At 34.2% G+C, this 15,453-nt stretch overlaps 1 protein-coding gene across 1 annotated transcript in view; it reads right to left on the reverse strand.

Moving 5' to 3' along the window:
* Positions 1–15,453, reverse strand: part of LOC126880958 (uncharacterized) — a 36,761-nt gene that overhangs the window by 941 nt on the left and 20,367 nt on the right. The gene's annotated exons all lie outside the window — the stretch shown is intronic.

Consider the following 15,453-nt stretch of genomic DNA (forward strand, 5'->3'; position numbering starts at 1 on the left):
TATCACTTGTACCCCTTAGCATCTGGTCCTCTCAAATATAATGATCATAGTCAATACGTTTTCATATCTTAAGGTTATGCTATTAGTTAAACACATCACCATCATCATTCAGCCTATACTTGTCCACTGCTGAACGTAGGCCTCCCGTAGTTCACCCCACAAATTCCTGTCCTGAGCCGCTTGCATCCAATTTTTGCATATCCGCTTCAGGTCATCTGTCCATCTTGTTGGTGGTCGTGCTCTGCTTCGAAAGGCGTCCTGTCTAAGTCTCCACTCGAGAATACGTTTCGTCCATCTGCCGTCCTAAGTTCGCGCGATATGCCCTGCCCAGTTCCATTTCAAGGTCGATTTTCTTTGATTGCGTCGGAGTAACCGACGCAATCTACGGCGTAATTATGTGTTGGTTATTCGGCCTCATACCGCTTATTCATATGCAGGCGCTTTGCCAACGTCGACGCCGCGATTTACCTGTTTTCCCCTTGTTTTACTTGATCTCACCCTAATGCCGCCTTTGAAGTCACCAAGAAAAGCAGGGGGAAAACAGGTAGACCGCGGCGTCGACGTTGGCAAACCGCCCTATATGAACAAGGCCTTAGAGTTAATTCCAACATGGACCGTTCCATTCAGTGGCGTACTGAACATGGTTCCGCGGGTTCCGTGAAACCAGGGACCGGGCGCCACAGGGGCCCGCTCTAACGCGCTTTTTGCTTCTTTTGTTTCTAATTTGACATTTTAACTACACAAGTACAAAATAGGAAATGTAGCTGCTAAATAAATTTTAATTTTTTTGTACGTACTTATAAATAAAAACCAAGAATACTTGTTCATCAAAAAATTTGAAAACAAAATTTACTTGTTTCAACACTTGTAAAGACTAACCACCGGTGCCTGCCAACACGTACCAACTCAAACACTTGTATTTGTAAAAGACTAAGTTTTCACTCTAATGGCATAAAAAACAACACAGTGTTGCTCTACATCCCACCAGACTGAAAACAATGGGAACCTTCTCTGGTTCCGAGGCTTCTACAATTTGCAAGCCATACGGATGCTGAGACTAAGGAAGATGAGGGAATTTTACAATTTATAATTCACGTCCCATCTGCTCAGCGCGGTAAAGTTCCAACGAGAATGGTTCCCTTCGTACTCCAATCAGAGTAAACATGTAAATCAAAAATGAATAACCATTTTCAATTTCGTTGCAAAACGAAAATATAGCCGCACCATATTCTAGTTTAATCAGAGAGTGCAGAGAGTGCGAAACCTCTACCGGTTTCGAAACTTATTAGTCTCTCATCAGGAGGCACATATGCTGCTCTCCCTGATCCAACCAAAACAAACCCCGGCGTGCAGTCCCGGATTGCAACGAACGAATGGCTTCCGTTGCATGGCTTGCAAATTGTAGAAGCCTCGGAGGTGTAACCAGAGAAGGTTCCCAGAGGATCAGTCTGGTGGGATGTAAAGCAACATTGTGTTGTTTTTTATGCCATTAGAGTGAAAACTTAGTCTTTTGCTAGCAGTTGCCGCTAGGGCATCTATGCCATTTCGTTCGTTGCAATCCGGGACTGCACGCCGGGGTTTGTTTTGGTTGGATCAGGGAGAGCAGCATATGTGCCTCCTGATGAGAGACTAATAAGTTTCGAAACCGGTAGAGGTGCTTGCTGCACTCTCTGATTAAACTAGAATATGGTGCGGCTATATTTTCGTTTTGCAACGAAATTGAAAATGGTTATTCATTTTTTATTTACATGTTTACTCTGATTGGAGTACGAAGGGAACCATTCTCGTTTTCTCGCTGGAACTTTACCGCGCTGAGCAGATGGGACGTGAGTTATAAATTGTAAAATTCCCTCATCTTCCTTAGTCTCAACATCCGTATGGCTTGCAAATTGTAGAAGCCTCGGAGGTGTAACCAGAGAAGGTTCCCATTGTTTTCAGTCTGGTGGGATGTAGAGCAACTTTGTGTTGTTTTTTATGCCATTAGAGTGAAAACTTAGTCTTTTGCTAGCAGTTGCCGCTAGGGCATCTATGCCATTTCGTTCGTTGCAATCCGGGACTGCACGCCGGGGTTTGTTTTGGTTGGATCAGGGAGAGCAGCATATGTGCCTCCTGATGAGAGACTAATAAGTTTCGAAACCGGTAGAGGTGCTTGCTGCACTCTCTGATTGGACTAGAATATGGTGCCGCTATATTTTCGTTTTTCAACGAAATTGAAAATGGTTATTCATTTTTGACTTGTATTTGTTTATATTACCACGATCCATGAATAAGTTGTAGTAGATTCTACTACAAAGTCGCAGAAATTCGGAAACTGATAAATGCAAGTTTTTTACGGTGGGTCATAAAAATAATACAATACTCGATACTCGATGTTTGGTTGGTTCAAAATGCTTATTTTTGAAAAGGCTGTAGTTAAATGAGCATAAACGAGTCACTACTCACGAGTGTAGGCAAATTTTAAACATCCATATCTTATCTAACCAATCTTTGTCTTCAGGAAAACAAAAAGTCAACTTTTTTTTTGAGGGATCAACTTTATTTTTGAGCTCAAAAAAGATCAACTTTATTTTTGAGCGTTATATACTTAATATTGACGCTAGATACTGAAAAAAAAAACAAAAATAAAGCTTTTTAAAAACTTTATAAAGTTGTGATGAATTTTTCTCGAAAAGTGTTTTTCACTCATTTTTTGTTTATTTCACGTTGAAATGTTCGATTTCGAATTTGACGAATAAGAACCTACTTTTCATTACCTACAACTCTGCTCCTCCTGGGTCTATAAACTTCATATATACCTACACTATTTATTTAACTTTTTTATTAGCTATATTTTTACTAAGGTTATTTTATTGTTTTCATTGAAAAATGAACATATTCACTCACAAATAACTCGAAAAGTATTGACTTAGTGCAAATCTCTATAAAACGAAAGTTGCTTAGAATTAGTCAGTTGATCCAATTCCGGACTTATCTTGAACGTATGTTTTCCACCCCTGAGAAGGGGTGAAACTCACCCCAGGGCAAAAGCACAGATCGGCACAATAAGTATCACTTTTTTTTGTTTGACATGTTAGCTATGTGTATTGTGTATGCCAAATTTTATTTTAATCCTAGAATCCTAGCGGTTCTTTAAAATTTACAGCAAAAACCGTGAGTAAATGGACTCACCATTATGGGTAAGTTAGCTTGGGTTTTTATAAATATATGATATATTTTATGATATATGATGATTTATGTTTAATGTTAATTAAAAACTGTTGATATACAATGCGTGTTTTTATTGGTCGGGTCCGCATCCCATCTGGAACCAGGGCCCGGATGATCTATGGGTACGCCACTGGTTCAATTGCCCTCTTTGTTGTTTTAATTTTGTTTGCGGACGTCTTAGTGAGTGTTAGCATTTCCGCACCATAGGTTAGAACCAGCAGCACACATTGATCAACGACCTTTCTTTTTAAGCAGGTGGAAAGAGTTGATTTGAAAACGTCTCTTAGCTTTCCATAAGCCGCCCAAGTCAACCCTATTCTACGTATTAATTCATTGGTCTGGTTGTCTCTACTCAAACGAATTTCCTGTCCTAGATATTTGTAGGTATGCCGATGTTTGTTCTATACCTGTTTCAGCTATGTTCATGTTCTCACTCAGAACGAGGTTGGTTTGTTATCACTTGTGTTTTTGACTCAAAACTCTCTGAACTAAAACTCGAATATTTGGGTCACCTGATGAGAGGACATAGAGAATAGAGAAAATAGAATTACTTCAAAATATAATGCACGGAAAAATAGAAGGAAAACGGAATCCAGGCCTTAGGAGAATGTCATGGTTGCGGAATTTGAGAGAGTGGTTTGGCTGCACCACTAATGAACTTTTTAGGTCAGCTGTAAACACGGTCAGGATAGCCTTGATTATTTCCAATCTCCGATAGGAGTGACACAAGAAGAAAAGTGTTTTTGAGTGGTTGATCTTTAAACCCACTTGTGTAGAGGTATGGTAGAGCCTTTCGCATATTTCGATGGCATGATCAATGCGATCTGTTATCAGGACTGTGTCGTCCGCGAACCTGAGGTGACTACGTCTAACCTTAGTTAAACACAAGCTAAAATTACTAAAAAAATTTACGGTGTTTTTTCACTACTGGATTGTGGGTAATTTTGATAAAGGGTTGAGGTTCTTCTTCTTCTTCCTGTTCCTCTTCATAAGCAATTTTGCTTGTTCATTGATTGACAGACAATTCCGAGTTCCAACATCGAAAAGATGATAATACGCATGTTCGTCCGTCTAAAGATCTGATCTATTGGCAAGGAACGATCCCATCGTAAACCGATGATCTCAACGGAAATAAGGGCTCGTGTGACAGTCGTAGCGAACCACGATTGTCTAGTAAAGTCACATTGTTTTGAGCCTTTCAACTCTTGGAACTTCAAGAGATATCGTTGCCACCTTTGACTAGAAAGGATACGGCTATAGAGGCGTTCAGGCGTAATCCCACGGATGGTAGCGTTGCATCATTACCCGCTCGAGTAAGTGCGTCAACCAAATACCCGAATCTGCGGTCCCTCTCTTACTGAGCAGGATTACTATTGCAACGACGAGTCATCAGTAGGTAACATATCAAGTAACAATAATACCTCTATGGAAGGTTGACACTACATCTTTTGCGGCGGTCGTCCGATACTTTTTCTGCCGATTGGTGATTTATCTCTTGCTGTTTGACCACACGGGGTTCCTCCATTCTTTATGTGATTATTCCATTCTTTTTTTCTATTTAGTGTGCATTTGTTTATACACTGTACGTTTAATTTTCTTCAGTCTTCACTCCTCTTTTGATCTCTCTGCGTATTTTCTGTCATTCTTCTCAGTACTCCCATCTCTGCCGTTTCCAGTTTCCGTTTGTGTTGTTACTGTGTAGGGTCTTGATAATCGAACAAGGTTGTAACTCATTTTTAGCGATTTTAGAGGAGAGGCAAAAAACGAAAACAAGAATTTTTAAAAATTTGTAGTGAAATGATTAGACTCTTTTACACTAACGTGATATGATATTTATAACATAATAAGGGATTACTGTGAGATGTATGCTTTGTAATTTTTTTAGCGATTGAGAATCTTCAGTTTGATTGAGATACAACCTTGAGATTAAACATGAGTATTCGTAGAAAAAGGTTGTAACTCGCCTAACAACCATTTTACACTCTCCGTGTTAATTATTTTTCCCGTTTGACTATTAAAAGGTTGTATGTTTTGAGTTATTGGCAATATAGCTAGGAGAAAATTAGTTTTTATGGTATATTTAAACAAAATATCAACTCACAGTTTACACAATTTTAATTGGAAATTATAAATTTTACAATAACAATAATATTCAACACAACTTCTATCAATATTAAAAAATCATGGTATAAAATATCTCAAATTTTTCGCATTTTTATTGCGTATCTGTAAATATTTAATTTTAAACCATTTTACTTTATTACTTTACTCTTTTACTATTAATATCTACTTCAAAATTAACATGTGTGCCCTTAAATGGTTTAAAATTTAGAATTTGCTTATGATTTATTTCATTTACGGATTTAGGCTTGCCTGATGCTTTGGCATATCGTATCATGGTTATCCATTGGTGTGGAGCATATACGACTCAATATTTTTTCTGTTTTTCTGTAAGGGCATGCATTGAATCACCCTCGTTTTGTGAATGTGCTTTTTCTAAAAATACATGTGTAATGTTAATATTAAACTTTTTCACTACATAGAAGTACGTAGCAAACACTATTCGATACTTATTTTGTCCGCCGCATCTACCAAAAAGGAAAAAAACTCCTTAAATCCGTTTTTACTTTTATTTCGATATCTTGACTTATGAGATGCACCATATATTTGAATACGTTATAAATTAAACATACGTGCAACAAAGTTGTAACTCATTTAAAAACCTTGTTAATCGTCAAGTATAAAGAAAGTAAATATTTTACATAGGAAGTATCCAGTGTTACTGCCTTCTTCAAGCTAAAATGGAGTTAAATGGCATACGTAACTTAAAATACAACTTCTTATTAGCCAAACAATTGAGAATTAAACTATGTCGTTTATATTGACGTGTGCGCAATTTTTTTGTGGAATTCGCCTGTGTTGAAATCTGAAAAAAGATGTAACTTGAGTTACAACCTTGTTCGATGGGGGTGTAGAATATGTACAATGTATTATTTTTTTGAAAAATGGCTTTGGCAGAGCCAATTAGCCAGACTTGTTTGTGATTGATTGCAGATTCCTAGTCATAAATTTCTTATTTCATAACATAAGTACCTACATACTACAATATTATTTTTACAATGTAAAAAGTGAAGTTAATTACATATACAATAATTCATTCACTTTATTATACTCTGTTACCAATCTCATTTATGGCTACAATGGTTATATCCTCGCTGTCGCTCGGGACCGGCTAGTGTCTGAAAATTTTAAAGGAGCGACGGCGCGCGGTGTAAGCACGCTGTGTATATCAGTAGCTTTGTTACCAGATTTAAATTTGGTTACAGTAGGTACTTGTAAAAAGTGTGCGTGCAGTTAACCATGGATGAGTAACTACTTGAAAAGTAATTTTCCTTGTATAATTTTGAAGAAAAAAATGAGATTATTGAAAATGAAAGACCTTTTTTAAACAATTTAAAAAAGAAATCAAAAAAAGTAGTTCGATATTTTAAATTAAGTTGGTACAGTGAAAATCCTTGGTTATGTGGTTGCAAGAAAAATAGACTTTATTGTTGACCATGTCTTCTGGTTTCTACAGAAAAATGGGTGGACCAGGTTCACGATTTAAATAGTTTTAGAGTTTTAAAAAGGAGAGATGAAATTTTTCCGTTACCTACATGTTAGATGTATACCCAATTTGATTCAGTTTGGCAAAACAAGAATCGAAAGTTCTCTTAACCAAGCTTTTAAAGCAAATATTGCTAAACATAATGAGTTTGTTAAAAAAAACAGATAGGTATATCCTTATCAAACTTATAATAGATACCGTATGTTTTTTGGCCAAACAAGAATTAGCGTTTCGTGGTCATTTTGAGGGTGACGACTCTGACAATCGAGGCAATTACAGGGAATTGTTAACATTAATTGACAAAAAAGATCAAACATTTTGCCAACATCTAGAAACATCAACTGTTTTTTCGAGAGTTTCAAGTGATATACAAAATGATATTATTGAAGCTATATATACATTTAGCCATATCTTCATTTTTTTTTAAATAAGATTTTTTGCATCTGGTTTTTGTAACACTTTAGAAAAAGTCACGCGTCGTCACTGATATCTAAACATCAATAATATATTATAATATTAACCCTGAAGAGTGAAGTACGATTATGGGTCTGAAATCCTCTCATCTCCGGATAACATCAAAAAATCGCTTTGTTACTTTTCGTCTTTTATTTTAAAAATAGTTGGTGCCCCCCACTTTTAAATTATGAATTAAATCATGAAATAAATTTTGATTTCTTTTATCTTTCGGGTTATTTAAAAGATTATTTTTAGTAGAATACCAGATTTCTGTAAATGATGATTTTCATTCTGAAGAGCTTTAGAATCAGGGTTGATTATTTCAAACAATGATGAAAAAAAAGACGACAAGCGCTATAAAATCGTAATTTTCCAAAACAGTAATTATATTTTTACATTCATCACATTCGTCTTTTTTAGTAGAAATTTAATTTATTTCATACAAAGTTTTCATTACCAACAAATATTTTTTTCTAGATAATAAAGTATCGTACCTTGAAGACCATCTAGTAGGACATACTTTCTTGAGAATAGATGATTTCTAAAAATAGTTTTGTTGTAATACATTTTGCCTCAAATTTTATGTATAATAAATATGAAGTAACTGATACAGTTAAAACCACCCTTGTGAGTTCCTGCAAACTTTTATGCTCTCCTACTTAAGGCCATTAATATAAAGTCCCGAAGTTGAAAAGATAACTGGGTAGAAAAAAAGTGAATAATAGGTACGAATTTTGGAATGTGGCGAGATCATTGTTTAAAGCAGTGGCCTGATTGATTTGTAGTGGGCTCATTAGAAGAATGGCCGCCCACGGTGGCGGTGGAGTGACGGCAAAAGCGGCCGAAGTCTTAGCGGCCCACCCCGGAGTACGATAACCAAAGTGGAATGTACCATCAGCGAATGGACGATGGGAAGATGGACGAGATGGGTCCTAGCACCGCTTCTTTTAAATATACCGATACGTTCATTTTTAACGATACGAAGGACAATGGATGGATTTGGAGCATTTTCGATATTTTTGCCTCCAACACAGTTCCGAAAAAAACTCATAAAATCCGTTCTTGTTAAAACAACAATACTGCTCTGAACTATATATTTACAATAAAAAATGTTCATCAGGCATCAATAAGTAACCGAAATTAGACAGGTCTTAAAAAATAAAAATAAATTCGTCGCGTCTATTTTGCAAAGAAATAAATTTCCTTTTATGCCAAAATTTTCGCCATTATTAACTATTTTCAAAAACTACTGTTAGATTTATAAAAATGTATCATAACGTTGACAGAAATTCTGTTTTTTAAGAAATTAAAAATTGATTTCTAAGTAAAATGTATTAACAATCTTAATATCGTGTATTAAGTCGATCGCTGTGGCAGAGTCTCTCATTCTCCTCTACAGGAAATTTATTGTAAGTTCATGATGGGTTCTAGGATTCCTTAGAACGTAAAGAGCTTTGAGGAGCACACATCACGCATGTTCTGTAGGAGATTTCAAATCATCGTAGGCCACCATCCATTCTCCTCTGGAGATCTCAAATCATCGTAGGCCACTCCAAATAGTGAATACCTTCTGTCTCAAGCTAGTCATTAACCGCTTGAGTCCTATCTGGGCGGGCGTTATCATTCATCTATCTATAAGCGAGGTTCTTACAGCCTCTGCCGATTCTCGCATTTCGACCGCTATCTTTTTCTGTCCATCCATTCGTCTTCTTTGATAGCTCTATCTCTCATGAAGGCGTTCCCCTTCTTCTTCTTTGTTGTGGTATATAATTTAAAGCTTTCTTTGGCCATCTATCTTCATTCATTCGCTTCACGTGACCATACCACACTAGTTGTCTCGTTTCAATTCTATCTACACTGGAATATACAGTATTTGTGCTCCTTCTAACATCTTCATTCCTGATGTGATCTTTTTTGGATATACCACACGCTCTACTTAGATAATCCATTTCTACTACTTCTATTCTTTTTCGATCTTTCTTCGTGATGTGCCAAACTTTTGCCCCATGAGTCATAATGGGCTCTACCAAGGTACGATAGATTGTCAATTTCGTTTTTTGCCCTATATCTTTAGACCATATTAGAGAGTTTAGAATGTTTACCGCTTTTTTGCCCTGCTGCGTTCTTTTTTCGATGTCTCTTTTGGTAGTGCCCTCTTTAGATATTATAGATCCAGATATTTATATTCGTTACATGTTTTTGTGGTTCTTATTTCTAAATCTGGATCTTCTTCATCCTCCCCAATTTTAAGATACTCTTTCTTTGATATATTCATATTGAGGCCCCATTTTTCATATTCTCTCTTTAGTTTTCTAAACATCTTTCTCATCATTCGCTACGACTACTACCTGATCATCTGCGAAAAACAAAGATGTTAGACATTGACCACAGCCTATGTCTATTGCCATTCCGGATACTTGTTTCCTCCAGTAAGTAAGCGTTATCATTCATAAATACAAATTTTCACCCCTAGCTGCTCTCCATAATCTCACATGAGGTTCTAAAATCCGTATGACGTACTTTTGTCCTGTTAGAGTCCCGTCAAGAATGTGCTTTTGTCCTGTTAGAATGCGCATGTGTTAGTTGTATAGCTTTTGCTGACTCTCGCCAAACACGAATTCGCCGGCTATCACTATTTAAACAGATTCTGGTCTCATCTGAAAAAAGCACAAAACTCCAAAAATGTTGATAGAGTATCTAATGTACTTTACGGAATTGAAATTTGACTATTTAAGCGGCCTCGGGAATATTTTAATACTATTAACAATTTTTTGGCTTATAAACAAATAGAATATCTGGGGAAATATTAAATTAAATTAAATCATGAAAACGGTATTGAAAAAAAAACGGCAGGGCGCTTATTTTAAAAGAAAAAAACGTTTAATTGTGATGAGTGGTTCCTGAGATACAACCGGTCAAAGTTGACCGGCATTTACAGCAAAGATATAAACAATAGGATCATAATTTTTGAACCATCACCTTTTTATTTTTGTCCTCTTTCTCCACACCAATTTAAATATTTTAAAATACTCACAACATATATTATTATAATAAAAACTATCGATATTACGAGCGAAGATTGCCAAAAATAGCCAAATTCCAATCAAAAATTAGGTTGGAGAAAATGTAATCTCAAAGTTCAAAATCGGTATACGTTAAAAAAATCTATTTTCTCGGCTTCGCATGAAACTATTTTTTTAATTCTTTTTTTGTTCCCAAGTAACTCGAGTAGAGCCATCTAAAACGCTTTCATTGCATTATAGTTATCCCTTTTTTAAATATTATCAAATGCAGAGTAGCTCAAGCAATGGTTGCTTTTATCATAAGGGATAACTTCATCATTATATTTAAAATCAAAGGCATGGGAAAGGCAAAAGTTTATTTGAAGAAAGTGTATTTTTTTGTTCTGTTCATCTGAAAAAAGCACAAAACTCCAAAACTGTTGAAGGAGTTTTCTGTGTTCTTGAGCCTACATGAGGCGGTGCAAAGCGTGTCAAGCTGAGGAATAAAAAGACACTGTACCTATCTAACGCACTTTACGGAATTGAAATTTTACTATTTAAGTGGCCTCGGGAATATTTTAAGATTATTAACAATTTTTTGGCTTATAAACAAATAGAAGATCTCGACAAATATTAACTTAAATTAAATCATGAAAACAGTACTGAAAAAAAAGCGGCAGGACGCTTATTTTAAAAGGAAAAACGTTCAATTGTGATGAGTGGTTCCTGAGATACAACCGGTCAAAATTGCGCGGTATTTACGGCAAAGATATAAACAATAGGATCATAATTTTCGAACCATCACCTTTTTACTTTTGTCCTCTTTCTCCACACCAATTTTAATATCTTAAAAATACTCAAAACATATATTATTATAATACAAACTATCGATATTACGAGTGAAAGTTGCCAAAATAGCAAAATTCCAATCAAAAATTATGTTAGGGAAAATGTAATCCCAAAGTTCAAAATCGGTATACGTTAAAAAATACATTTTCTCGGCTTCCCATGGAGCAATTTTCTTCATTATTTTTTTATTCCCAAGTGTCTCGAGTAGAGCCATCTAATCAACGCATTATTAAATGTCAAATTTTCTTTTATTTTGTAATAATAGATTAATTTATTTATAAAAAAAGAAAACTACCTATTTTTTCATATTTTTTCCAGTTGTAGACTTTTTTTAGATAAACTTACTACAGGTGTACCTTTTAACGTTAAAAACAGAAATATTCTCATTTGAAAGCTGTATAATTATTTAAAAAAAAATTATTTAAACAAATAAAAAAATTTTGTTATAATAAATAAATTAATTTATTATAACAAAACATAAGCACCTTTGACATTTAATAATGCGTTAGTTAGATGGCTCTACTCGAGATACTTGGGAACAAAAAAATAAGAAAATTGCTCCATGGGAAGCCGAGAAAATGCATTTTTTAACGTATACCGATTTTGAACTTTGAGATTACATTTTCCCTAACATAATTTTTGATTGGAATTTTGCTATTTTTGGCAACTTTCACTCGTAATATCGATAGTTTTTATTATAATAATATATGTTTTGAGTATTTTTAAGATATTAAAATTGGTGTGGAGAAAGAGGACAAAAATAAAAAGGTGATGGTTCGAAAATTATGATTCTATTGTTTATATCTTTGCCGGTAATGCCGCGCAATTTTGACAGGTTGTATCTCAGGAACCACTCATCACAATTAAACGTTTTTCCTTTTAAAATAAGCGTCCTGCCGCTTTTTTTCAGTACTGTTTTCATGATTTAATTTAATTTAATATTTTTCGAGATATTCTATTCGTTTATAAGCCAAAAAATTGTTAATAATCTTAAAATATTCCTGAGGCCGCTTAAATAGTCAAATTTCAATTCCGTAAAGTGCGTTAGATAGGTACAGTGTCTTTTTATTCCTCAGCTTGGCACGCTTTGCACCGCCTCATGTAGGCTCAAGAACACAGAAAACTCCTTCAACAGTTTTGGAGTTTTGTGCTTTTTTCAGATGAACAGAACAAAAAAATACACTTCCTTCAAATAAACTTTTGCCTTTCCCATGCCTTTTATTTTAAATATAATGATGAAGTTATCCCTTATGATAAAAGCAACCATTGCTTGAGCTACTCTGCATCTGATAATATTTAAATAAGGGATAAATATAATGTAATGAAAGCGTTTTGGTAAAATTGTGCTTATACAAAAAATATGACCGACGTACCTGTTCTAACATCAGAAATAAAATATGCGTTGAAAACATGAAAACTGAAAAAGCACCTGAATTCGATAACATTCAAAGTGAAATCGTAAAGATCTTAGAGATGAAAACGTAGGTATATCTCTTGGCAAAAATACAATTAATAATATGTATAAGTCCTGCAAAACTTATTGGCTAACAGATCCAGAACGAGTTTCAACTGATAAGTCTCATGATCCTGTTCCATATATGTTAAAAGGAATGGGTACGAACTTACGGCTTCAATGGTATTTAAATGGGATTCATTTTTTTCGAATCCTGAGAAAACTAATAAATATTTTTAAAAATCTAAACGCAGAATGAAAGATCACGTTATTACCGAGGGCCGAAAGTCCCTAAAAACTTCTATAATGTTTATGTTAATAAGTTACAGGGGTGAAAAACTAAGAAAACATTTTAGTGTGATTTTTAATTTCAAATATCTCATTCAAAAGAAACTTTTTATTCATTCTAAGGGACTTTCGGCCCTCGTTAATAAAGTAATTTTTTATTCTGCGTTTAAATTTTTCAAAAATACTTATTAGTTTTCTCAGGATTCGAAAAAAATGATTACATTTAAAATACATTAAAAAATTTGACAGGTGTCAAAATTTTGCATTTTGTTTCTTTCCCCTTAAAGTTATTTCTGAAAATAATTCATAACAGAATTTACAAAAAGTGTGAAGAGGATAATAGGATTATAAGAGGATAAAGTGTGAAAACTTAATTATCTGATGCATATAATGAGAAGTAGCCGAAACTGGATACGGCAGTTAATACTCAACGGAAAGATCGAGGGAAAAAAAGAAATTGAAAGGTAGGAAGAAAATCTCATTGCTCCGACAACTTCGTCAATGGACTGGCAGATGAATTATTATGATGTTATATGTCGCGCAAACTACACGCAAACAAAGCACAAGAAAGAAATTTCGCCCATGAAAATCAAACTATTCAACAACTCTACCAGCCGCCACTTGTGGGAAGAAGACTGAAAAGGACGTGGCCAGAAGACCTAACTGATTAGGTGTATTGGAGAACCATCAATGAATGGTGCCCAAAGCATGCCACGATTCAAAACTGTTTGCTACTATTTGCTAAATACTCTGTGTTGTAATTAGAGTAGATTGTAAATTTGCACCTAATAAAATAAAAAAAAAGAATGTGTGTGTACTTTGTACGCACCTAAGAAGTTATACTTCTATTATCATGATTTCAACGAAATTAATATACTTAATAGGTTATTTGTATTTTATTTAAATATTAAACTAACTTTCTTTACCTACCACTTTTAAAAAAATTTTATTAAAACGATACCAAAAATATAAAAAAAAAAAGAATGTGTGTGTACTTTGTACGCACGTAAGAAGTTATACTTCTATTATATGATTATATGATTATAAACGAAATTAATATACTTTTTATTTATATTTTATTTAAATATTAAATTAATTTATACTTACTACTTCTCAAACATTTTTATTAAAACAGTGCCAAAAATTAAAATAATAAAAAAATAAAACACACACAAACACATTAAAAATGCCACAAATGATTTCTGAACATTAATTGTCGGAAAATTTTTTAACTAAATACGTATTTTCTGAAAATAAAATTATATAATAAATATACGTACAATCATAAAATGTATAAAAAAAAATAAAAAAGTAAAAGTTTCTATTGGGATTCGAACCAACTTACCACGCGGCTGGTATTTGCGTTTTCACTCGCATTAAAACTTCGCCACAGAGGCAGCTTGTCATTACGTGCGAAGATCGTCTAACTAAACAGATTAACCTTTTGACATTTTTAACTTATGTAAATCAAATTATTTTGATTTTGAATTGAAATGATTTAGAATTGAAAAAATACAACAAAACATAGAGTAAGAAGAATCAAATTATGTAAATAAAAGTATTACATACTACTTATGTATTTTGGTAGGTTCAAGGTAGGTATCGGAGCCCGTATAACGACTAATAAATTTCGCAATCACTTGCGTCGTGCAAAGTGGCTATGTTCAAATATCATAACAAAATTTGATCAACTATTTATAAAACACTTACCAGTGAAAGATTCTTTAGCTTTGAATAAGCGAGATCTGCGGCACTCATACTAGGCACAGTTTGATGAGCTTTCACATTGGCATGCAACAATCATCTCTTCTATGTAAATAAGTCCAAAAATATAATATGAAAACTATTTAAAAAGGCAGTATAACCATTAACTAACTTTTTGTTTGTTGTTTCTCTTCCTACAAATTTTAAAACGCAACAAGCATACATTATAACCAAACACAGTCCCACAGCTGTGCCACAGCTGCCATATTGGATAATTTTTGTCATGTCATTTGAACATCCAATCAGAACAAAGTTATAATGCGCATGCGCCCGGTCGCTAGGTTTTCCCATATAAAATTTCACCGTCATTACGCCCGTAAAGAAGTATAACTTCAAAAAAGAATATGAATCGTCCGGGATTTGAACCCGGGACCTCTTGATCTCCGGTCACACGCTCTACCACTGAGCTATATCCCTTTTGCTTTGACAGGTTACAAGATTTCTCATACATACTGACAAATTTAATAGACCAAGTGAAGTATACAAAAATACTATAAATATACTTACTATTATTATAAGATATCTTATTCCCGAGGAAGACAAATCCAAAGACACAAAAATTATAATAAATAATACATTCACTAAGAACACTAATACGTATATCCTTTTATATGATATAATATGACTTATTTGCGCTGACAGCGCTGATACATACATAGGGTAAAACCCCTAATTATTGGCACTGAGTCATTAGTTGGCACCTTAGTTGAATTTTTTCAGTTTTTGTAAAAATATAGCGTTATTTAGAGAGATCATTATGTTTCGTAATTTGGCAACATTTTTGGTAAAACAAAACGACACGTATTAATAGTATGAGTTCAGTTTGA

This window comes from Diabrotica virgifera, chromosome 2 (assembly GCF_917563875.1).
Source record: "Diabrotica virgifera virgifera chromosome 2, PGI_DIABVI_V3a".
Taxonomy (NCBI): domain Eukaryota; kingdom Metazoa; phylum Arthropoda; class Insecta; order Coleoptera; family Chrysomelidae; genus Diabrotica; species Diabrotica virgifera.